The 24,081-nt window shown below is 42.0% G+C and overlaps 1 protein-coding gene across 4 annotated transcripts in view; it reads left to right on the forward strand.

Annotated features, from left to right (window-relative positions):
* Positions 1-24,081, forward strand: part of AEBP2 (AE binding protein 2) — a 255,197-nt gene that overhangs the window by 205,075 nt on the left and 26,041 nt on the right. The window lies entirely within an intron of this gene.

A 24,081-nucleotide genomic window follows, 5' to 3' on the forward strand; every position in this document is an offset into this window, starting at 1 on the left:
TCTGATGTACCGTTAATGGGCACCTAGGTTGATTCCGTGTCTTTACTATTGTGAATAGTGCTGCAGTGAATGTATGAGTGAGTGTGTCTTTTTGGTAGAATGGTTTATTTTACTTTGGGTATATATCCAGTAATGGGATTGCTGGGTCAAATGGTAGTTCTATTTTTAGTTCTTTTAAAAATCTCCGGCCGGGCGCGGTGGCTCAAGCCTGTAATCCTAGCACTTTGGGAGGCCGAGACGGGCGGATCACGAGGTCAGGAGATCGAGACCATCCTGGCTAAAACGGTGAAACCCCGTCTCTACTAAAAAATACAAAAAACTAGCCGGGTGAGGCGGCGGGCGCCTGTAGTCCCAGCTACTCGGGAGGCTGAGGCAGGAGAATGGCCTGAACCCGGGAGGCGGAGCTTGCAGTGAGCTGAGATCCGGCCACTGCACTCCAGCCTGGGCAACAGAGCAAGACTCCGTCTCAAAAAAAAAAAAAAAAAAAATCTCCAAACTGCTTTTCATAATGGCTGAATTATTTTATGTTCCCACCGACAGCATATAAACATTCCGTTTTCTCCACAGATTTATGAACATCTGTTATTTTAAAATTTTTTAAATAATAGTTATTTGACTGGTATGAGATTATATTTCATTGTGGTTTTGACTTGCATTTCTCCAATGACTAGTGAGGTCAAGAGCCTTTTTCATGTATTTGTTGGCTGCTTGTATGTCTTCTTTTGTGAAGAGTCTGTTCATGTCCTTTGCCCACTTTCTAATGGGGTTTTTTTTTTCTCTTGATTGTTTAAGTTTCTTATAGATTCAGGATATTAGTCCTTTGTGGGGTGCATAGTTTGCAAGTATTTTCTTCTGTTCTGTAAACCTACTGGTGCTAGTTCGTCAGTCTTCATAGAAGAATAAGACCTTGCCCTCAGGGAGCCTAAGCCCAGTGAAGCAGTCACACTACCCAGTGCAGTATAAAAAGTACTGGAATGGAGTCACATACAACATGCCATTAGGAGGCAGATGAGGCAGGGGCTAAATGTATCTGGAGAAGCTTGGAAAAGTGTCCCTTAGGTAGTTGCCTTTCTTAAACAGGTGTAGAACAGAGGAAAGGACATTGTAATCAGTGGAATGGATGCAAGCAAAGACAATGATGCTTGCACAGATGACTTGTGCTGGAACAGTGGAAGGCTTAAGGGACTAGAGCTTTTAGGTAGAGGTGGCATGAAGTGAGTCTAGGATCTCCTGGGGTTGGGTAAAAATGGGAGGTTGGGAGCATGGAGATAGGATGAGAGTTACAGGGGCATTCCTCAGTCTGAAGGGGGTTCAGTCTGAAGGGGGGCAATGCTGGGGCACAAGAGGCAAAAATGCTGCCTATAAATAGCTTGAATGTTGAATAAGTAAAATAGGTTAGATGTCAACACAACAAAAATTTATTTTTGTCTTCTATCACCCTGTATAATTTATTCAGTGGGATAAGACCCCCTTGCTTTGGGATGGAAAACCCAGGCAGGCCCATGACTTTTCTGCTTGCTTTAGTGTAACTGCATCAGACCAATCTGTTTCAACTTTTATGTACAAAGTTGTGAGTTGTTTTTCAGTTGCCATGCCCACCCCCACCCCCGCCAAGTTGAAGGTCATATAATCTGAGCATGCCCAGAGAAACCAGCATGTAACCACTAGTAGAACCTAAGCGCTCAGACCGAGGAGTGGGGACTGCATTAAGAAGTGGACATCGTCTGGCAGGATCCAGTCCCTTATGCCTACTGGCATCACCTCATTGTAAGATCCAATCGGATCACACCTCATTGCCCTCTTCTGTAAAACTTGCCCCAGTCCTCAGCTCAGGGAGACAGATTTCAGCATTTCCTCTTGTCTCCTTGCTAGTCAACTCACAATAAATCTTTCTCTTTGCAAAAGCCTGGTGCTTTGATGTTTGGCTTTCCATTAGGCTAGGCAAATGAACCCAGTTTGGTTCCGTGACATTACTTCGCATACACTCAGTCCCAGTTTAGTATTTAAAAATGTCCAGTTTAGGCTGGGTATGGTGGCTCATGCCTATAATCCCAGCACTTTGGGAGGCAGAGGTGGGAGGATTGCTTGAGCCCCGGAGTTTGAGACCAGCTTGGACAACATAGTGAGACCCCTGTCTTTGCAAAAAATAAAAAAATTATTTGGGCATGGTGGCATGTGCCTGTGGTCTCAGCTGAGGTGGGAGGATCACCTGAGCTGAAGAGTTCGAGGCTGCAGTGAGCAGAAATCATGCCACTGCACTCCAACTTAGGTGATAGAGAGAAACCCTGTTTCAAAAAACAAATGAATAAACAAAAAACAAAAATGTCCAGTTTAATATATTAATTAACACTTAAATCTTCATTCAAAGATAAGACCACTCCCCCTCCACCTTCCAGGAGGGGTTCTTACGAGTTCCTTCCCCAACCTTAGATGGTCTGGGGCAGCTGCGAGGGAGCCGGGAGTCTCTGAAGGGGAGGCCTAGGCAGGTTCTTCCGTGGCTCTCCATTCTTCTCCTCTACTCTCTAGACGCCATTTTGACCCCAGGAGATGGTGAGTGCTTTCTGTGCCTGGAAGGCATCACTCTCTCCAGGCTTGACAGATGTTTAAAGCTGTCTCTCTTCCTTGTGACACTTTTCTGAGCCCAGCGACTGCCCATGCATTGCACGTAGTAGCCTGCTAGATGCGGATGATGCTTCTCCTCTGGCTTGCTGATGCCCCTCTGCTGCTGGTCCTCACAGCATACCATTCCTTACAGACTTTCCCTGTTGGAAGCGCCTTGTCCTCCTAGGTGGTCCCCTTGTTTGGGAATTTAAATGGCTCCAAGTCCACCTTCTCTGGCCCTTGGTCCCCAGGGATCCCCAGGAGACCTATATATATCTTCGCCTTGGCAAACTCTGGGCATGTAGGCCCCTCCTATTTGGGTGCAACCGCCTCTGTCCTGCTGTTACAGGCTGCGTCATTTCCCAAGACACAAGTTGGACACACATCTCTGGTGGCTCACAAGACATTTCCTACCCTCTGAGTGGTCCCTTGGAAGCCCCACATTGGGCTTGAGGTGAAGATGGAAGAACCTCACAGGGTGAACAGGGTTTCAAATATATCTCATTACAGATTTTCTATTTCTCCACCTCAGTCCTTCTATATTCTAGAGGCGAAGGCTTCTAAGGGTGGCGAAAAGGAGGAAGGGGTCAAGAGTTTGGAAACCAGTTTTGGGACTTCGCATTTGTAAATTTTGGCTATGGTCACATGGCACCTCTCTTTGAAGTTTTACAATTGTTATTTCTTGGGATATCTATGAATATGTTAATTTTAATGTCCTGTTAAGTGTGTAACAATCTGGCTATGTGGAGTATAAAAAGCTGGCTTGGAATATGTTGGGGAAAGGGAGGATGGCATGGGTAGTTAACACAATGAAGTCATTGAGAATTCATAATGTGTTAGGTACCGTTCTAAGCATGTTGTAAAGAATAATCTAAATGGTCCTAACTCTGTGAGTTGATTGAATATTCCCTCCCCTGCTTTTTTTATAGATTAGGAGGGAGGTACAGAGGAGTTAGTTAACTTGCCCAAGATGGCGTAGCTGAACAGCGTAACTGGGATTCCAGTCTGGGCAGTCTGACCCCACAGAATGGACTCTAAATTGCTATGTATCATTGGCTGCCAGAAATTATGCTAAGTGCTTTACATAGATTCTCTCACTGAATCCGTTTAATAACTCTATGAGGTATGTGTTACTATAATCCATATTTTATATGAAGAAACAATCTCAGGGAAGTGAATTAATTTGCTGGAGGTCATCTAATCAATGAGTGGTGGGACTGGAATCTAATCCAGGTGGAACTGATTCCCGAGGCTTGCTTTTCACTGCTGCATTACTGGTTTCCTCACAGAGAATGAAGATGTGCGACTTTTCCAGGAAAATGCAAAGGTGCAGGCTCTGCACTGAGGTTCAAGTCATGACCCCTCACTTCCCAGCTGGGGGGCACTGGTGTCTGGCTCCAGAATGTCCTCTTAATTGATCTGCTATGTAGAGCTCCTGCTCCGTGCCTCAGTCAACTTCACCTGCAAACTGAGCATAATAATTGTACAACAGTGTAGGGTCATTATGAAGATACAATGAGTTAATATGGGTCAAATGCTTAGAAGAATGCTTAGTGCATAATAAATGCTCTATAAATGTTAGCTGTTATTGTTACACTCATTCAAGATGGAATTGGAAAATTTTGCTGGGTGCAGTGGCTCAAACATGTAATCCCAGCCCTTTGGGAGGATCACTTGAGCACAGGAATTTGAGACAAGCCTGGACAACATAGTGAGATACCATCTCTAAAAAAAAAAAAAAAAATTAGCTAGAGATGGTGGCATGTGCCTGTAGTCCTAGCTACTTGGAAGGATGAAGCCAAGGAATAACTTGAGCCTGGGAGATCCAGGCTGTAGTGAGCAGTGATTATGCCACTGCACTCCAGCCTGGGCAACAAAGTAAGACCCTGTCAAAAAAAAAAAAGAAAATTTTACTGTTAGTGTGTGTCTGTTCCTAGACTATTAGTACATAGAAAGTACAAATTTAGGTTGTGGAAATTATGCTTTGTTCCTCAATGTTCCCAGGGACTAAGAACTTCTGTACAGAAGTAAATTGGCTCTCTGTCAAAGTGGTAATAATTATCAGGTTTCTTTTACTGTTGCTTATCCTGTCACCTGAGTACACCCATGAGCAATTATATAGGAATCAAGAACTTCAGTTTTTCTTGTAAAGAGCAAATTTGAATAGTCAGATATCTTGCTCTGATCAAAAGCTTGGCTGAGAAAAAATGATGTTTATGAATAGGATAGAGTCGTCTCCTAAATTTCTTTCTTTCTTTCTTTCTTTCTTTCTTTCTTTCTTTCTTTCTTTCTTTCTTTCCTTTCTTTCTTTCTTTTCTTTCCTTCTTTTCTTTCTTTTCTTTCCTTCTTTCCTTCTTTCTTTCCTCTCTCCTTCCTTCCTTCCTTCTTTCCCTCCTTCCTTCCCTCCTTCTTTCCTTCTTTCCCTCCTTCCTTCTCTCCCTCCCTCCCCCTCCCTCCCTCCCTCCCTCCCTCCCTCCCTTCCTTCCTTCCTTCCTTCCTTCCTTCCTTCCTTCCTTCCTTCCTTCCTTCCTTCCTTCCTTCTTTCCTTTCTTCCTTCCTTCCTTCTTTTTTTTTGACAGAATCTCGCTCTGTTACCTGGGCTGGAGTGCAATGGCGAGATCCCGGCTCACTGCAACCTCCGCCTCCTGGGTTCGAGCGATTCTCCTACCTTAGCCTCCTGAGTAGCTGGGATTACAGGTGTGTGCCACCATGCCCGGCTAATTTTTTGTATTTTTTAGTAGAGACAGGGTTTCACCATGTTGGTCAGGCTGGTCTTGAACTCCTGACCTCAGGTGATCCACCTGCCTCGGCCTTCCAAATTATTGGGATTACAGGCATGAGCCACTGCACCCAGCCCCCTAATTTCATCATATGGATCCAATCTGTTCTTTTGACTTAGATGGATTCATTTATTCAGGTGGACTATTGAGTGCACAATTCTAGATACTGGGGATACATCCGGGAACAAACAAAACAGAGAAAACCACCTGCCATCAGGGAGCTTATGTTGTAGTGGGTGAGAGAGACAATGAACAAATACGTGAAATACATAGTAAGTCAGAAGGAAATAAAGGAATAGAGAAAGATAGGAAAAGAGGGGAGGGAAATGCTGGGGGTCTTGCAATTTTGAATAGAGTAGTGTTGGCTAAAAGGAAAAGGCTGAGGCCCAAATAATAATTGAAATAGTCTACTAGATGCAAAGTGAGGACAGTTGCCCAGGAGGCTCAGAGCCACATAACCTTGGACATGAGCTTCCTTTGGCCTTTGTTACAAGTAGGTTTCTAAGGGCAAAAGGGGACAGGGAGTGTATCAGTGGACAACTGATGCAAAGTTTTTTGTCAGGAATTATCACTGGTTTACAGAAATAATATTGGTTTGTAATTAGCTATCCATGGTTAAGTTATAGGGTGGGTTATAAATGTCTGGTGTGGCATTATTAGGCTAATTTATATCTACTTGTGGCAACAGCAAACAGTTTTAAGAGATGAATACACAGTTCAAAGTGGGAAGTAGAGTGTGATTGCTGTCTGATTTTAATGTCTTTCTGGGCCTGAGATATATACATACGTACATATAGATACACACACATACACACACATATATATATATTTTTGAGATGGAGTCTTGCTATGTCTCCCAGGCTGGAGTGCAGTGGCGCAATGTTGGCTCACTGCAACTTCTGCCTCCCGGGTTCAAGCAATTCTCCTACCTCAGCCTCCTGCATAGCTGGGATTACAGATGCGCACCACCACAGCCAGCTAATTTTTGTATTTTTAGTAGAGAGGGGGGTTTCGCCATGTTGGCCAGGCTGGTCTCGAACCCCTGACCTTAGGCAATCCGCCCTCCTTGGCTTCCCAAAGTGCCGGATTACAGGCATGAGCCACCGTGCCCAGCCAGGCCTGATAATTTAAAAGGACTAGCCTTCTTCAGATAAAGATTCTTTACTTTTCTCAGTGGTCAGATTTGGGTGTGCTGATATAAATGTGATTTTGTTAAGAAAACAAAAAGCCTTTACCATTCAGAGATTTATGCAGATGTATTATGGTAAAGTCTACTGAGGTATTAATAGTAAAAAAGTCTGAGGTTTATAATAATCCAGAATTGGGGGAGGGGCACCAGGAAAAGGGGTTAAAGCCTAAACAGGGAGGCTGCCTCAAATGTTGAACTAGTGTGACAGGTATGAGGGGGGCTTCATTAATCTAGTTGCTCTACTTTTGTGTGTTTTTGGAAACCTCTATAATAAAAAGTTAAAAAATATAAATTAGAACATCTTAACCATGCACCCAAATTAAGACAATAGGATTCCACTGTAAAACAGACAAAAATCCTTAATCTACAAAGTTACAGATTAAGAAGACAATTGAGGGTCATGGAAGCTTTCACTGAAAAAGTACCATCAGAGACCTGCTGGGGGCAGGATGCTATCCTTGCACAGGGGCAAATGGTTTATGATGATGCCGTTTATTTATATTGTTCTTTGCAGTTTCGGAAGGTCTTTACAAATCTACATGGCAGGGCCGTGTCTTATTCATCATTGCTTCCCCAGTGCCTAGCAGAGATCCTGTGCTCCCTGAGTGTCAAACATTCATTTTCTCATTTCTTCTCCTACAACAAACCTATAGGACAGACAGGCAAGAAATCTTGATTTCCATTTAATACAGATGAAGTATCATTTAGGATCATTAGGAGTCAAATCACAGAGCTGCCTGCTAAGTGGTGAAGCTACTGGACTTTAAGTCCTGTGGGTCTTTCCCTTCTATCTTGGAATGTATGAAGAAGCCCAATCCTTTCCTATAGAATGATTGGCAGATAATTAACTTTTTGGTGGTGCCGTTTATTTGAGAGGTAAACGAAACCAGTAGTGCCTCATGCCTAGAATTTGAGGGCCAAGTTAAATTTTCTCCTATCGTGTATGGCTAGAGAAAATAAGAAATCCTGTGAAAGTATAAACCCAGGCATGAAACTGTTGTTCTGAATCTTGGTATCATTTAACATTGAACAAAGCAAACCAGAACAAGACATGCAAAGGCATTTTATATGCTGCTTAAAGTTACACACCCAGGAAATCATATGCATGTGTCTATGTGCACATACATTGAATTGCAAGTTCAGTGGCTTTACATTTTCTTTCCATATGTAGAATTTTTATAACCAGCAAATACGATAGATGTGACTTTGGGGTTTAATGAAAAGATTTGTATGGATAACATATGTTTCCCTTTGTAGTAAACAATCTCAGCCTGTTGAAATTGCCTGAGTTTTCAAGGGATCATGGAATAATTTGATTTGACTCTTAAGTCTTAGTTTCCTTCCCATCTTTTTTGGTGTGTCATGGTTCCTGGGAGAGTCTTATTTTTAATTCTGGAGGCCTGTTCTAAATAAGAAAAAGGAATACTTCTGTATTTTTAGTTGATTCTATGTAAATATGTCTTTGACAAATGTGAAAACGTTTCAGGTGCTGGGAGGTACATAGTATATGTAAAATTGTAACTTCATGTTCTTTGCTTCAACTTTGGGGGACAGATTTAATTAGCAGCCTAACTGAGTTTCTTTGCTCTTAGAAGAGTATGCTTTAGGGAAATTACCTTAGAATAAGTTAGAAGCGAGCCTGCAATTTTCTTGATCTTGAATGCCCTGTGGGAGAAATGGTATGAGTTAATATAAAGTTACTCTATTTGAGGATTCATCATCTTTCAAACACACACCTTAAAGAGGCCATAAATTTCTAATAGAACTTACCACGGGGTCTGATTTTATATTTTAGTCTCATCTTGGACGTGCCCTAAACTCTGCAATATGTCTCCTGTAGCTTTTCTAAAGGATCAGCAGTTTGAGATTTCTAAGGAAACCAAACTAATTTTAGCAGAAATAAAGCCATGGTGATAATGGGGTTCAAGACACTCTACCCCAAAATATGGTACCTTGTGGTATTGAATATTTTAAACCGAGGGGCTTGGAGAAAATGGCAGAAGTAGGAGGGTCACACTGGTCTCCTCCCATTCTGCTCTGACTCTTCTCCCATGGAGCAGGTTATAAAACACAGGTAGGATTTTCTGATGTTCCTCTGAAGCAGGTCGTAAGCCCCTCATGTGAGAGGCGTCTTCCCTGTACCTGGAGGAAAGAAGCATTCTTATTTCCTAAGGCACAGGGTCACAAGAGAGGAATCTGTATGAACAGGCCTTGTTTACTTATGCTATGGAGCAAATGAGCTTACTGCCTGATGCATGCAGAATTGAAGAACGATGGCACCAGCTTTTGAGAAAAGAAGGCCTTTATTGCAAAACCAGTCAGCAAAGGAGGTAGGAGGGGGCTCAAATCTGTCTCTCTAATTTGAGGTCTGGGGCAAGTTTTAAATAATCAGAGGGCAAGGGAAAGGATTGAAGAGTGTTGGCTCAGAGGGGTCTGTTTGGAGGTCTTCACATTTGACCATTTACAGTAAGATACGTTATGGCAGATTTTAGCCCTGGATCTTCGGGGCCAACAGACCTCTTGCTTCTGAAAGAGCTGTGTGTTTAGGTTCTGGTCATGTTCTAGAACTTCTTGGTTCTGAGCGAAGGGAATCATTGGTTCTGGGTGTTAGAGGCGAAAGCTTTTTCTATTGCACATGCACGTGCTACAGAATTTGTAGTTTTTGGCTCTGTTATACCCAAAAGGTAACTTGACAATTTGTTATCAACAGAATAGGCCCAGTTTGGGCTTGCTTCGTGGTTACACTTACACCCTTTATCCTATTACATTATTCTCCCATGACTCTCCATTTTTCACCAAAAACCTATAATAAAAAGCACTCAGATTAAACTGTTTCCTTGGGTCTTTGTTTCCTCATGAAAAGTCTCATGACACATAAAACTTATATGAAAAACATTTGTATACTTTTCTCGTTAGTCTTTCTTTTGTTAGAAGGTCCCCAGCCATGAATATAGAAGGGTAAGTAGGGGAGAAAAGTGATATCCTTTCTTCCTCCATTGCAAGGTTCATGGCTGACACCACCATAACAAAAGACAGACTAACATGATAAAAGCATGGCATATTTAAAAAATATTAGTTTCACATGACCTGGGAGTCTTCAGAAATGAAGACCCAAAGACCCAGGACAAACTGTTTTTGTGCTTAGGTTCAATGAACAATGGACACTTGTGTAGAAGAATGACTGGACAGAAAGGGGGTATGATTTAATCTTAATAAACTAGGGGGAGTTGAGCAAAACATGTTTGTTCAGATTCTCCTTGTCATCTCTGGGTAACATTCCATCCCTGTAGGTATAGGGCAGGACACCTGTCACATGTGGGTGTTCAGAAGATGGGGGCATAGAGGAGGTCAGGGATACATTTCTGCTTATGCAGTTTTCTCAATTTCCTTCATCTGAAAACACTCAGTATGCCAAGGTGCCATGATTTGCGATAGCATTTCCTGCATCCTATCAGGTAGAAGAAAAAAAATATTTTTCCTTCAGTGACTTTTTTTTGGTAAATAATAACCTTTTATTATGTAAAATTTATTATTATGTAAAGAAAACATTTTCTGAAGTTATAGTTAAAAATATGATCATCACCTGAAAGTCATTTGGACAGATGCATTTAAGTTGACAAATCTTTTTGGCTTATACTTTATTACTTTCTACTTTTACAGCATTATGGTCACCAACTGTGGCCTGGATTATTTTTTGAATTTTGCATTTATGAGGTTTTCTTTTTCATTTACTATATAGTTGATTTTTGTAAATGCTACCTGATGGCTTAAAAAGTGACATATTATCTGCTTTTAGTGAATGTATCTTTTTGTGTTTGTGTAGAATATTGTGTCTATTTCTAGGCAACACAAATATATGTTGGTAGAATAACATCTGATTTTGGCAATATAATCTTTCTCTTTCTGTAAAAATATGTGACACTTTACCCCAAATTCTTGCCTGGTATAAAAACATATTTGTTAGATAAAGGATATTTGAAAATCTCATTGAGAGACACGAAGGCTACTTGGGTTGTGGGGAGGTATGTCATCCCCTCTGCAAATTATGAGTACTTTTGGATCATCTGTAGGTGGGGCGGGAGTCTTTCAAAGGAGAGGGGATGTGTGCTATAGTGAGGAGACACCGTTTCTCAAATTCCATGTGAATCTCTGGCCTTCAGGGGCATTTGATATGTGAACATGGCTAAAGGATCTCAAGAAGAGAAATTCGCTTCATTGTTAAAGTTATGGGCTCAGCTGTCAGGGTCATACTCTGCACAGAGCAGGAGGAGAGCTCCTAGGCACTCCTGCCTGCCAGCAGGGCCAGCTGCTGGTGCTGCAAAATGGGTCCTTAGAAGATGGACCTGGAAGAGAAGGCAAGTAGACTTTTTAGCAGGAGTCTGCTGGGAGACGGGAGTGCCATTCTCTCTGGTATAAAAGAATCTTCATAGCTGGGTGTGGTGACTCACGCTTGTAATCCCTAGCACTTTGAGAGGCCGAGGCGAGTGGATCACTAGGTCAGGAGTTTGAGACTAGCCTCGCCAATATGGTGAAACCCCATTCTCTACTAAAAATACAAAAATTAGCCAGGCATGGTGGCAGGTGCCTGTAGTCCCAGCTACTCGGGAGGCTGAGGCAGGAGAATCGCTTAGACTCGGGAGGTAGAGGTTGCAGTGACCTGAGATCATGCCACTGCACTCCAGCCTGGGTGACAGAGTGAGACTCTGTGTCAAAAAAAAAAAAAAAAAAAAAAAAAAAAAAAAGAAGAAAAAACAAAGAATCTTCATTTGGTACTATCACTAATATGGAAGAACAGGGATATTTACCCCATTGACATTGAGAATGTAGGTACATTTAGGTAATTTTTGACCTCCTATAAATGTTTGTTAATTTTTCTTTCTAGTAAGATATCTTTTTTGATACATATATTGGTTACTGTGATAAAAAAATTTTAGGGAAATAATGTTATACTATTGTGGCTTGTCCAGTGGTAAAATTGTCCTGAAATTTCTTAGAAGGGTTCCTCAGGCAAATGAAATATGAAGCCACCTTAAATAAAATCACATGGGCGTCTTTGACAAGAGGCCACTCTGATCTTGATTTTATTTTTTAGCATTAATATTTTCCTACTGTTTGAAGTCCACCATTTTCTTAAGACTTTTAAAGTGTGAAATGGCACACCTGCACCCAAAGGATTCGACCAGTGGGGCACCTGCTGCATTTAAAATCTAGGGCTCTCAAATAAATCCAGCTTTAGTTAAGCCTGACCAAATAGGTATTGAAAATCTTAATGAAAAGGAGCTTGATGTTATTGGCTTATTTTCCACTTTATTGAGTTTCTGTTACAGTTGCCTGAACAATGTTCGATGACTTAATTTAATTTACTTTCTTTCTGGGGGACAGGCAGGAAAGAAATTCACACAGAAAGAGGAAGACCTTAAAGGTAAACAGATGTATGTAGGAAATCAGAATCTGGGAAATCTAAGATAATTGTACTGAAATACTGATTAGACATTACAAAAGGGGCTGAGTTCTCTGATAAGCTTACTTGAAATTATAAACGCTTTAAAAAGTAGGTTGAAGAAAAAGTGATGTACTAGAAAAGAACACCAGCCAGGAAGCAGGAGACTTGGTTTGTGTTTTTAAAAGCCCACAAATTCATGGGCTCCAGAATTTAAGCCTTAAAGGGACTACTTCCCAGCCCTGTGACTTAGGGTAGGTTGCCTTCCTTTTCTGCAAAATGCGCATGGGAATTGTAACCTACCTGATAGACATTTTTCAAGAACAAAATGAGTAAATATATGTGAAATGCATAGAACAATGCCTGGCAAATAGTTAAGGACTCGATAAATGTTGGAAATTATGATTTCCAAGTAATTTAATTTTTTTAGAGCTCAGCTTTCTCACTTGTGGAATAATTTTTCCTGCGCTTCTTGTGTGGGTAGTAAGAAGGTTTTCCCCTCATTTGTTTAAGAATAGCTTTTTCCTGCCCTTCTTGTATGGGAATAAGAAAAGATCACTTGCCTGAAAGAATTTTCTCTCCAGGAGGAGAGATAAAACATTAAAGTCAAGAGCTCAAAGCCAAGTAAAAGACATCAAAGGTCACTTTGGTCTGGGAGGATAATCAAAGTCTTCCTAACCTTGGTGCCAGCACGGGTTGTTGAACTTGAGTACATAAAGTAATAACATTTAGAAAACAATTTTGGAAACGAAATACAGATGTCCAACTTTATTTTGCTAAATAATGGGCAAAATTTAAAACTTCTCTCTAGGCCATGCGTGGTGGCTCATGCCTGTAATCCCAGCACTTGGGGAGGCCAAGATGGTAAGATCACCAGGTCAAGGGATCGAGACCATCCTGGCCAACATGTGAAACCCCATCTCTACTAAAAATGCAAAAATTAGCTGAGTGTGGTGGCGGGCACCTGTAATCCCACCTACTCAGGAGGCTGAGGTAGGGGAATCGCTTGAACCCAGTAGGCGGAGGTTGCAGTGAGCCGAGGTCGCGCCACTGCACTCCAGCGTGGCGACAGGGTGAGACTCCATCTCAAACAAAACAAAACAAAACAAAACAAAACCTCTCTCTCTTGTCATCAAATATCACCATTAATTTATGATAGAATTCACTTGAATATGGAGGGAGTTATCTCAGCCCAAAGACAGTGCTTTAAATTGAATATATTTACTTTTATGGAATCTTGTTATGTTGTAATTTTTCTTTTACCCCTTTGACTTAGGTGGAATTTAATCATGGACCAAACAACCTACATACCAGCATTTGGGAAGGTCTACTTTCAAGAGTGAGGATTTCAATAGCCAAAGGTCACGAATAGGAAGAGGAGAAAGCATTTGAGCAAAGGCATCTGTATAAACAAAGATACAGGGCTGCAGCATTGGGACGGTAAACGCTAGCTGCTTCATTAGGCAAATCCCGAATTCCAGTGATGTAATAAAATACATGTATTTTTCACTTACGGAAAACCTCATACAGGTCAGACAATCCTCCTTCATCATATAGCGATGCCATTTGGAGCATGTGGCCTCCAAGGTGACTGGCAGGGGAGGAGAGAGGTGAACGCACTTGGCTCACAACTGCATTCACCTAGAAATGATGCCTGTCATGAGCAGAACCAGTCATAAGGCCCCATTCTTAGTGTCCAGGGGCCTGGAAGAGGGGACATTTCCATGGGTATTGGTGAGCGTCAGACTGACCAGCATGTTGGGAAAGTAGGAGGAACACTGCTCAGTTGGGAGTGTAGACAATTCTGGAAGGGGGTGATGTGAGGTAAGAGCTGGGAAAAAAACAGCTGTAATAATTACAGCAAGAATGTGAACTCGGGGCTGAGGATTTTAAGGGTTAATAGGAATATATTAATGTTTTTCAGCAGGGATTAATACTAGACCCTTCTTCACAAATAATAGTTACTGCAGGAAATAAATTTAAGGAGAAACAGCATAAACGAGGCAGTGATTCTGAAGTTAAATTTGAAAAATACTATGGTAGTAGAATTGATAGAAATTCTCAACAACTTCTTATACGTAGGGGAATAGAGAAAACTAAGAAGAGGGAGACATTGAAGACCAATCTGAAGCCTCTTGTCTTGAAGGGTGGATGGCTGATGTTAAACGAAATAGAATATCATAGGAAAAGCAAGCTTTGAAGAGCAGCATGATGATTGTGCCAAGTAATTCACTGCTGCACCTGCTGGGTTTTATGAGCCAGAGGGATATCTAGATGCAGATGCCCAAGAGACAAACATTTCGGTCTGGAGAGAAGGCAGAGACTGGGATCGACATTCAGAAGAAGATAGCTAAAGGTCTGGGAGTGAATGAGGTCTCTGAGTGGCGTAAGTGCAGAGGTATAGGAGCGGGTGGCAGAGAAAGAACCTTCCACACTACATTTGGGTCCTTTTGTTAGTGCAGAGGGGAGAGAAAGTTAAGACATGAAGAAGCCAGAGGAGTGATAAGAGAGGCCTGGGGAAAACAGGGATGGAGGGGAGGGTTGGGGGTGTGGCTCAGACCTGCCTTGCTTGCTGGCATGTGACTAGAAGAAAAAAAACCAACATGTGCTGCCAGGAATCAGTTTAAACTTTCAAACCCCAGATGAACCTGCGGAGCTTTCCTGAAATCCTCCTGTATTCTCCCTAGTGAATTCACCTTCCCACTTCCAAAAAGGAATATTCTACACTTCCTCCTCTCTCATTAAGCTTTCAACACTCTCTCACATTCCTTACTCTTGGTCGATGACCGTGTTTCTTGTGTCATTAAGAAAAATGGGCCGAAGCAGTGGCTCACACCTGTAATCCCAGCACTTTGGGAGGCCGAGGTGGGTGGATCACTTGAGGTCAGGAGTTGGAGATCAGCCTGGCCAACATGGTGAAATCCCGTCTCTACTAAAAATACAAAATTAACCAGGCGTGGTAGCGGGTGTCTGTAATCCCAGCTACTTGGGAGGCCGAGGCGGGAGAATTGCTTGAACCTGGGAGGCAGAGGTTGCAGTGAGCCGAGATTGCGCCATTGAACTCCAGCCTGGGCAACAAGAGTGAAACTCCAACTCAAAAAAAAAGAGACAACGACCTCATCGTCCCACCACCACATCTACCTGGGGGTCCACGCTCCCTCCGTGCCTCCATGTGTGCAATGATGTCCTCCTTGTCTGGTTCCCCCTGCATCACTGTGACCTCCTCTCTCCTGGATCGTCTCTATCATCACATGTGTGTGCTGAAATATCTCCCATCTTGAAAAGCTCTTCCTAGCACCCCAGCCCCTCTCGTTTCTACCTCACTTTATCGCTTCTTGACAGCAAAACTCCTCAGCAAGATTTCTCAGCTCAATGGCCTTCGCCTGGTGTTCTCTATTTCACACTAATCAATCCTCTTCTCACATTCTGCTTAGCGTGCCCTTGCCAACATCCGCAATGACGTTCATCTTGCGAAATCCAGTGGTCAGTTCTTGGTACTCATTTACCTGAATGCTTACAAGCTTCTGACAAAATTGTTCACTTCCCCCCTATTGAAATGCTCACTTCTGGGACCCCTAACTGCTGTGGTTTCCTCTTTCCCTTGCTTGGCCTTCCTTCGTGGTTTCCTTAGCTGGCTCCTCAAAATGTGGGAGCGCCCCAGGCCTCTGTCCCTGGATTGTTCTCTACCCACACTTGCTCTCTGCATGATCGTATTCAGCTATTTGGTTACGTGTAGGATCTACATACACAGGACTTCCAAGTTTTCTCCAGTTCTGACCTTTCCATTGAGTTTCAGATTTCTGTATCCATCACCTATTTGACATCTGTAACGGAATGACTAATAGCAGCTTAAACCCAACTGCTCAAAATAGAACTATTGGCTCCCTGCCGCACCACTTCCAAGTCCTCCCAGCACACAAGCCCTCCCCGTCTTCCAGCTCTCAGTTTCCCTTCCTCCCCCGCAGACCACACCATCCCTCCATTGGCTTTTGCAACAGCCTCTGGACTGGCCTTTCTGTTTCTCTTGCCTCTTCCCATACTTAGGATCTACTCTGTGCCGTAGCCAGAGTGATCCTTTTCAAATGGAAATTAGGCCATGTAACTTCACATGAAGGTTTTCCATAACCTTTATGATAAAACCCGGCACACCTTCTGGGGACTCCAAGGCCCTATGTAGCCCTCTTCTTTCTGACCTCATCTCCCTCTGGCCACTCCTCACTTTGCTCATCCCGTTCCAGCCACACCAGCTTCCTCTTGTTCCTCCAACAACCAAGGATGCCTGGATGCCACAGCCTTTGCATTGCTGTTCCCTTTGTCTTACTTTCTCCCAGGTGCCGAGTAGCTCCCTCCCTCACTTGCTTCCTCGGGTCTCTGCTCAAATATCACCTCCCAAGAGAAGCGTGCCTTGATAATCCTGTCTAAAACGGCCACCCCCTACACCCTTTCTAGCCTTTTTGTTATGTTTGATTTTTCCTCATGGTCCTTGTCACTACCTGAATTTATATCTGTTTCCTTTTAAATTGTCTGCCTCTAGTACTAGAACATGAGATCCGCAAGAGCAGAATAAGGGGAGAACGATCTGCTTTAGTTACACCTGTGTCCAGTGTTGACTGCAGCCCTGCAGCTGTCTGGACTGTCTACTCTCTTACTGTGTCTAGCACACAGCAGGAAATCAATAGATATGTACTGAATGAACAAATTAGCACATTTTATTGTGCAGAATCTTGCGAGTAACAGTGAGTGGGATAGGACAGGAATAACCCATGAACAGCCTTCATTTCCCGTTTTTAAGATTTTGCCTTTGTTGCTGTTGTAAAAGGGTTTCGCTCTGTCACCCAGGCTATAGTACAGTGATGCCATCACAGCTGACTGCAGCCTTGACTTTCCCCTAGCATATTCACCTTCTCACTTCCAAAGTGATCCTCCTGCTACAGCCTCCCGAGTAGCTGGGACCACAGGCATGCACCACCATGCCTGGCTAATTAAAAAAAATTTTTTTTTTTTTTTGTAGAGATGGTGTCTCCCTATGTTGTCCAGGCAGATCTCGAGCTCTTGGGCTTAGGCAGTCCTCCCACCTTAACCTCCCAAAGTGCTGGGATTACAGATGTGAGGCACTGTGCCCAACCTCCCCCCATCTTTTTTATTTTTTTAACCTTTTTGTTTAACTTCTCCCTTCACCCCATCCCAGTCCAGCTACATGTATGCACACTTATTTGGAAAGCAGGTTTGAGGTGAAAACAAAGACCTTCAGTATATTTTGTTTTGACAGAAGGAAAGAGGAAGAGTTTCTATTACAATCTATCACCTGAATAGTATCATTTAAGTCCTGTTTCAGGAGATAAAAATAGCTTTCTGGACTGGTTAAAGTCCCCCAGAAACAATACAGTTAATTTAATTTATTTTTTTGAGATGGAGTCCCCCCCTGTCGTCCTGGCTGGAGCGCAGGGTTGCGATCTCAGCTCACTACAATCTCTGCTTCCCAGGTTCAAGTGATTCTCGTGCCTCAGCCTCCCGAGTAGCTGGGACCACAGGTGCTCACCACCAAGCCTGGCTAATTTGTGTATTTTTAGTAAAGATGGGGTTTCACCATGTTGGCCAGGCTGGTCGCAAATTCCTGGCCTCAAGTGATCTGCCTGCCTTGGCCTCCCAAAGTGCTGGGATTACAGGCCGGAGCCACTGTGCACAGCTGACAATACAGTTAAGAACGATTTGTATTTACAATACAGTTCTTATCACTCTGTAATTTTGACTCAATCCTTTTCAGGACCACTTTTGTTAATAAATATCAAAATATAAAAAATAAAATTTCCAGTTACCACATAGATGTCTATCCATCACCTATTTGGCATCTGTAATGGGATAGTGGTAGATGTGGTAACTGGAAACACTCAAATTCCACACACAAATTCTGGCTCCTCCATTTTTCATACCTTCACCCTCAATGGCTTCTCTTTCCCCTCCTAATTGTTCCAGCTCCTCAGCACTCCCTCAGAAAATTAAACCTTTTTTTCTTTTTTTTCCCACAAGAATTGCATAACTTGAGAAAAAAAGCTGTAAAGTGTTAGAGATCATGCTGCCACCTAAAGGACAGAAACGGTAGGAGGCTTGCCTAGTTAGCAAAAGCCAGAGACACAGCTGGGAATTTCATTAGCGGAGAGGCAGGTAAGAACCGCTCAGCCTGCTCAGAAAAGCTCTTGTTCTCTTCGGTGACTTAAGGAAATGAAGGTTGCTGGGTAATTAGCATAAGTGTCTGCAACAGATTTAAAGGCAGGAAATCGCATTTGGATCTGCTTTTACTCCCCTTTTTTATGTTTAGTGGTTGTGTGTGTGTGTGTGTAGTAGGGGAAGGAATTTTTTTTTTTTTCCTCACAGAAAAAAGAGTTTAAAAAGATTGTTAACATGGTTGTCTTTGGGTGATGAAAATGTGGTATTTTATCCCTCTTTGTTTCATTTCTCTGAAGTGGCTTCAAAGTATATTATTACTTAGGCGATTTAAAAAATGATTTAATTTTTTGGCCAGGCGCGGTGGCTCACGCCTGTAATCCCAGCACTTTGGGAGGCAGAGGCGGGTGGATCACGAGGTCAGGAGATCGAGACTATCCTGGCTAACATGGTGAAACCCCGTCTCTACTAAAAACACAAAAAACTAGCCGGGCGTGGTGGCGGGCACCTGTAGTCCCAGCTACTCGGGAGGCTGAGGCAGGAGAATGGCGTGAACCTGGGAGGCGGAGCTTGCAGTGAGCCAAGATTGCGCCACTGCACTCCAGCCTGGGCGACAGAGCGAGACTCCGTCTCAAAAAAAAAAAAAAAAAAAAAAAAGATTTAATTTTTAAATTTAAATGGGGTGGGTAGGAGCAAGGTTGTTTCAGAAAAGTGTATGCCTTGTGAAGATCGAATTAAAATAAATCTTTGATCATATTGAAAATCAATTACATTGAAGGGTTAATATGACATCTTGTGTTTTCATTCTTTGAAGAGGCCTATTTCCTAGGCTCCGCTTGAAAGAAAAATGCAGAAGTTTAAATTGGAGAACAAATTCAATACCATTTAATGTGTCCATTAGGGTGAAAAGTTAGAATTCCAGAAAATAGTTGGATAGTTCAATAACCTCAGATTTCTGTAGATAGAAGTCTTGAGAGAAACAGTTTGCCCTGTGAGGGATGAGCAGCCCCAGGACGCTCACAGAACTGCATTTGGGCTGACAAACAGGAGAGTTTGAAGACAGCCCACACATGCCAAATGACAGGAAAACCCTCAAAATGTTTACCAAAGTGAACATGCCTGGTCTGCAAGGCTTACAGCTGAAACAGACAGATGAAGAAACTTGAGGGTTCCGATGCTAGAGCACTTTATGGAGGAAAACTGGAGATAATACACATTATGAACTGAGGTTGGGATTCAGGACCAGTCTTTTCGTGTCTAGCCGTGGAGCCTCAGGGATTTACTAGGAGAGAGGATCAGAGAAAAGCTAATCAGGCAACACAAGGCTGGTGTGAGTTCTTGCATTTATAGGTCTTCGTGGATTTATGTTCGACAACTGACGTTTGCTGAATAATAGTAATACCTGGCATTTGTTGAGGAGTTATTCTATGCCAGAAATTGTGCTAAGTGCTTGGCAAATATTATGTCACTTAATCTACCTCCAAATCTGATCAATAAGTACTAATAATATAGCATATTAAACAACATTCCCTGAACCAAGGAATTTCATTTATTTCCCTAAATTCACACAGCTAATTTGTAGGTACAGTACAATCTGAGTCCATAAATTTAGGAACAATACTGTAAGGCCTCACTAACAACATCAATATGTCCCTGGAAACTTCAACTTTTAAGTGAAAGGAGGTACAGCAAGTCCTCAAATAATGTTTCCTTCAATGTCTCATTTTGTTACAACATTGATGAGAAAAAAATTGATTTTGTTATATGTAATTTCACTTAAAGTCAGTTTCCAAGAACCTATCGATAATGGCAAGTGAGGACTTACTGTACTCTGTTATCGTAGCTAGAACTTGTCTTCAGTTTCACTTGCATAACCCCTACTGGAATTTTGATAATCAATACTTGCATACTTGTATGTACTTTTATGTTGACATATACTGTTTTTCATCATAAGTCAAAAATCTTACAAAAGATGTAATATGTGTTTTAAAACACTCTTAAAAGGCTGGTCACAGTGGTTCATGCCTGTAATCTCAACACTTTGGGAAGCTAAGTTGGGAGGATCTCTTGAGGCAGGAGTTCGAGACAGCTTGGGCAACATAGTGAGATCCCATGTCTGCAAAAAATTTACAAAAATTAGCCGGATGTGGTGGTGTGTACCTGTAGTCCCAGCTCCCAGGGAGGCTGAGGTGGGAGGATTGCTTGACCTCAGGAGTTTGAGCTTGCAGTGAGCTTTCATGGCTTCATTGCACTCCAACCTGGGCAACAGAGGGAGACCTTGTCTCTAAAAAAACAAAAAAGATTAAAAATAAAACACTCTTAAAATATTTGATATTCATGATATTAAAAAACTGTATTTTTTTACTCCTTGAAATTGTATTTTTACTCTACTCTTACAGAATTCTATCATAATGTAACATATTTTTTGCACTTCTATGGTTGTTTACGGCGATGGTTAGTTTTTTGTGTCAACTTGGCTAGGCTATAGTTTTCCGTTGTTCAGTCGACACTGTCTAAGCATTGCTGAGAAGGCATTTTACAGAGGCTGTTAACATCTACAATCAGTTGACTTTAAATAAAGGTTAACATCTACAATCAGTTTACTTTAGTTAAAGGAGACTATCTTTGATAATGTGGGTGTTGAATTAGTTTGTACTTGCACTGCTATAAAGAAATACCTGAGACTAGGCAATTTATAAAGAAAAGAGGATTAATTGGCTTACGGTTCTGCAGGCTGTACAGGAAACATGACTGGGGAGGCTTCAGGAAACTTACAATCATGGTGGAAGGCGAAGGGGAAGCATGTACCTCTTACATGGCTGAGCAAGAGGAAGGTGGGGGAGGTGCCACTCACTTTTAAACAACCAGCTCTCCTGAGCACTCTATCAGGAGAAGAGCACCAAAGGCGGAAATCCATTGCCATGATACAATCACCTCCCATCAAACCCCACCTCCAACATTAGGGATTATTATTTAACATGAGAGTTGGGTGGGGACACAAATCCAAACCATATCAGTGGTGATTCATCTAATTAGGTGAAGGCCCTAAGAGCGAAAATTGAGAAAGATTTTCTGAAGAAGAAAACTCAAGACTGCAACATTAACTCCTACCTGAGTCTCCAGCCTGCCAGCCTACTCTACAGATGTGTTAAAAGATAAACTAAGTCACATTCAAATCTATAGTTTGAGTGGACAATGAATCAGAAGTTGGGCAGCTCCAGACCATAGGCAGTTCAGGGATCCAGAAAAGGAGAATAAGGGGGAGCTTTTATAAGGTGAATGTGGAAGCAAGGCAAAGCAATCATTTCAGTGGAAAGTCCCTAGCTAGAGGTGAGATGGTGGTTTCTGATAGGCCTGAACTTACATCTAGTTGGGTTTCAGTTTGCTTACATAGGAACCCAGGGTGCTGGAGCTGCCTTGGTTTAATGGCCTTCCAAAAATTATTTTAACAGATTTCAGGATTCCAAGACTCCACAATCAAATGAGTCAATTACAAAAAATAAATCTCTCTCTCTCCCTCTTTCTGTCTCTCCATTATCTTCTGTTTCTCTTGAGTCCCTGGATACATTCACCCTAGTAAACTGAAACGCAAAACAACAACAAATATGTAAAATTGAAGTTAAAAACTACCTATAATTTTTTGTGACAGTAAGGTTATTAGTGTTAAAATATTTATTTGGCATCAAATTATCACTGTAATTATTAATAGTCTGCAGCTACTCAAAATGGTATAAATGTATTAAAACATTTGGTAATTATTTTTAAAAGGAGAAATATATAGAAAATACATCTCAATTAGATTCACTGAGGGGTATGTTTGTAAAACTATTTATGGGGGCTTGATTAAAAGAATTAACTTAAAATTGTATCTTTGGTTCTAGAACCGGCTTCAGATGGGTGAGAGGTGGACCTGTTTTTTTTTTTTTTTTTTTTTTTTTTTTGTAAATTGGGAGAAAAGTGACCAAGAAATAGGAGAGTGTATTATCAGGTTGTTAAGAGTTATAGGAAGAGTACATGTAAAAGCAGAGGATAGGAAGATGGATTACTTTAAAACCCTCTGGGACCTAGTAACTATTCTAAAATCTTTTTGCATCTCTAGAGCAAGTGTGCCCTCCTTGGAAGACTGTTGCTTATTTCTCTGGGTTTCAGAGTTACCTTGTTTCTCTCAAATAGCCTAGTCGTGGACCTGGTTTTAATTTAGCAATTTTGGCAAATCTCTGGTTTTTGACTGTTTTCTGACTTTGTTAATTTGGGTGCATTGTCATCCTTTGGGTTTCATGTCCATGCTGGGTCTGGACCATCTCCCTTATTTGTTCTCAAGGCTCCTGTTCAGGGAGTTTCCTTGGTTTCCCAGCTTTTTCCCTTCACAGCTTGATGTTCTGTTATTCACATCCCTGAATGGTGCGATTGCATCTAATCACCTCAGCAGGGCTGGACAGCTGCTGGAGGCTGTGGCTGGATCTGTCTGTCAGCCATCTTGCTTCTATTGATTAGTTAATGAAGGACCAATTACATTAAAAAACATCACATTGTTCTTCTTGGAAATCTGGCCCCTTTGTCTGCTTCAACCTGTTTCCATTTTTCCTGCTTTATTTTTATATACCTTTTGGTCTTCTGTCCCTTTTAAACTTAATTGCTTTTGTACTTCCTTCCTTGGCTTTAGATTGCTTTGTTTTATGATTCTCTTGATAAAAAAAACAAAAACAAAAACAAAAAAACTTAAGCCAAATTAAATTTAAAGGCGTTTAATTGAGCAATGAACGATTCGTGAATCAGGCAGCCTTCTGAGCGGTAGTAGGCTCAGAGACTCCAGCGTAGCCATGTGGTGGAAGATTTATGGGCAGAAAAAGGAAAGTGACATACAGAAAGCAGAAGTGAGGTACAGAAACAACTGGATTGGTTACAGCTCAGTGTTTGCCTTATTTGAACACGGTTCAAACAATTGGCTACATTAATTGGCCAAAACTCAGTGTAGGCTAAGGTCTGATTATACCTCCACTTGTTATAGTTCACAAAGTGCAGAAAAACCTTTAGGGGAAACTTAAAATATGGAAGGAGGCAGCTTTAGGCTAAACTTGATTTAACCTCTAAATGCCAGTATGATCAAACTATAAAAAATAATATTAAAATTTACTAAAATTTTGAGATTGAAGAAACACCATAAATCATAACTCCTGCGTGTGTGTGAACTATATTTTGGGACTGTGCAGAAGTTATTTAAGCCTGGGGGTTCTAAGGGTATGAGAGAAGCATTTGAGAACCAACATTCCTCTGGGACTTTCCAACCTAGATGTGATGTGGCACATTACACATGTGCTTCTGTCATGCCTTCCATCTTGTCAACCATGCTACTGACCCCAGTGGTTGAAACAGGATGGAGGAAGAAAGGGTGGTGGTTTGCTAATATTTAACCTGAACCCTTTCTCTCCTGGGATGCTTTTTTTTTTAAATTTTTAACTTTTTTCTTTTTTTTTTTTCCCAAGACAGAGTCTTACTCTGTCACCGAGGCTGGAGTGCAGAGGCGCGATCTTGGTTCACTGCAACCTATGCCTCTCGGGTTCAAGCAATTCTCCTGCCTCAGCCTCCTGAGTAGCTGGGATTATGGGTGCGCACCACTACGCCTGGTTAGTTTTTGTAGTTTTAGTAGAGATGGGGTTACACCATGTTGGCCAGGCTGGTCTCAAGCTCTTGACCTCGTGATCCGCCCACCTCAGCCTCCCAAAGTGGTGGGATTATAGGTGTGAGCCATGGCGCCTGGCCTGGGATGCTTTCTTTTGTCCTGTAGGCAGCAACTTCTCCTGATGGTGGATTTCTAATCTGTAGTTCTCTTGTTCCAACGGAATGCTCTTGCTTATTTCATCTTTAGATCCTTAAAATCAGGGGGTCTACCTCTGGCTTCTGTTTGCTGA

This window comes from Macaca thibetana, chromosome 11 (assembly GCF_024542745.1).
Source record: "Macaca thibetana thibetana isolate TM-01 chromosome 11, ASM2454274v1, whole genome shotgun sequence".
Classification (NCBI taxonomy): Eukaryota; Metazoa; Chordata; class Mammalia; order Primates; family Cercopithecidae; genus Macaca; species Macaca thibetana.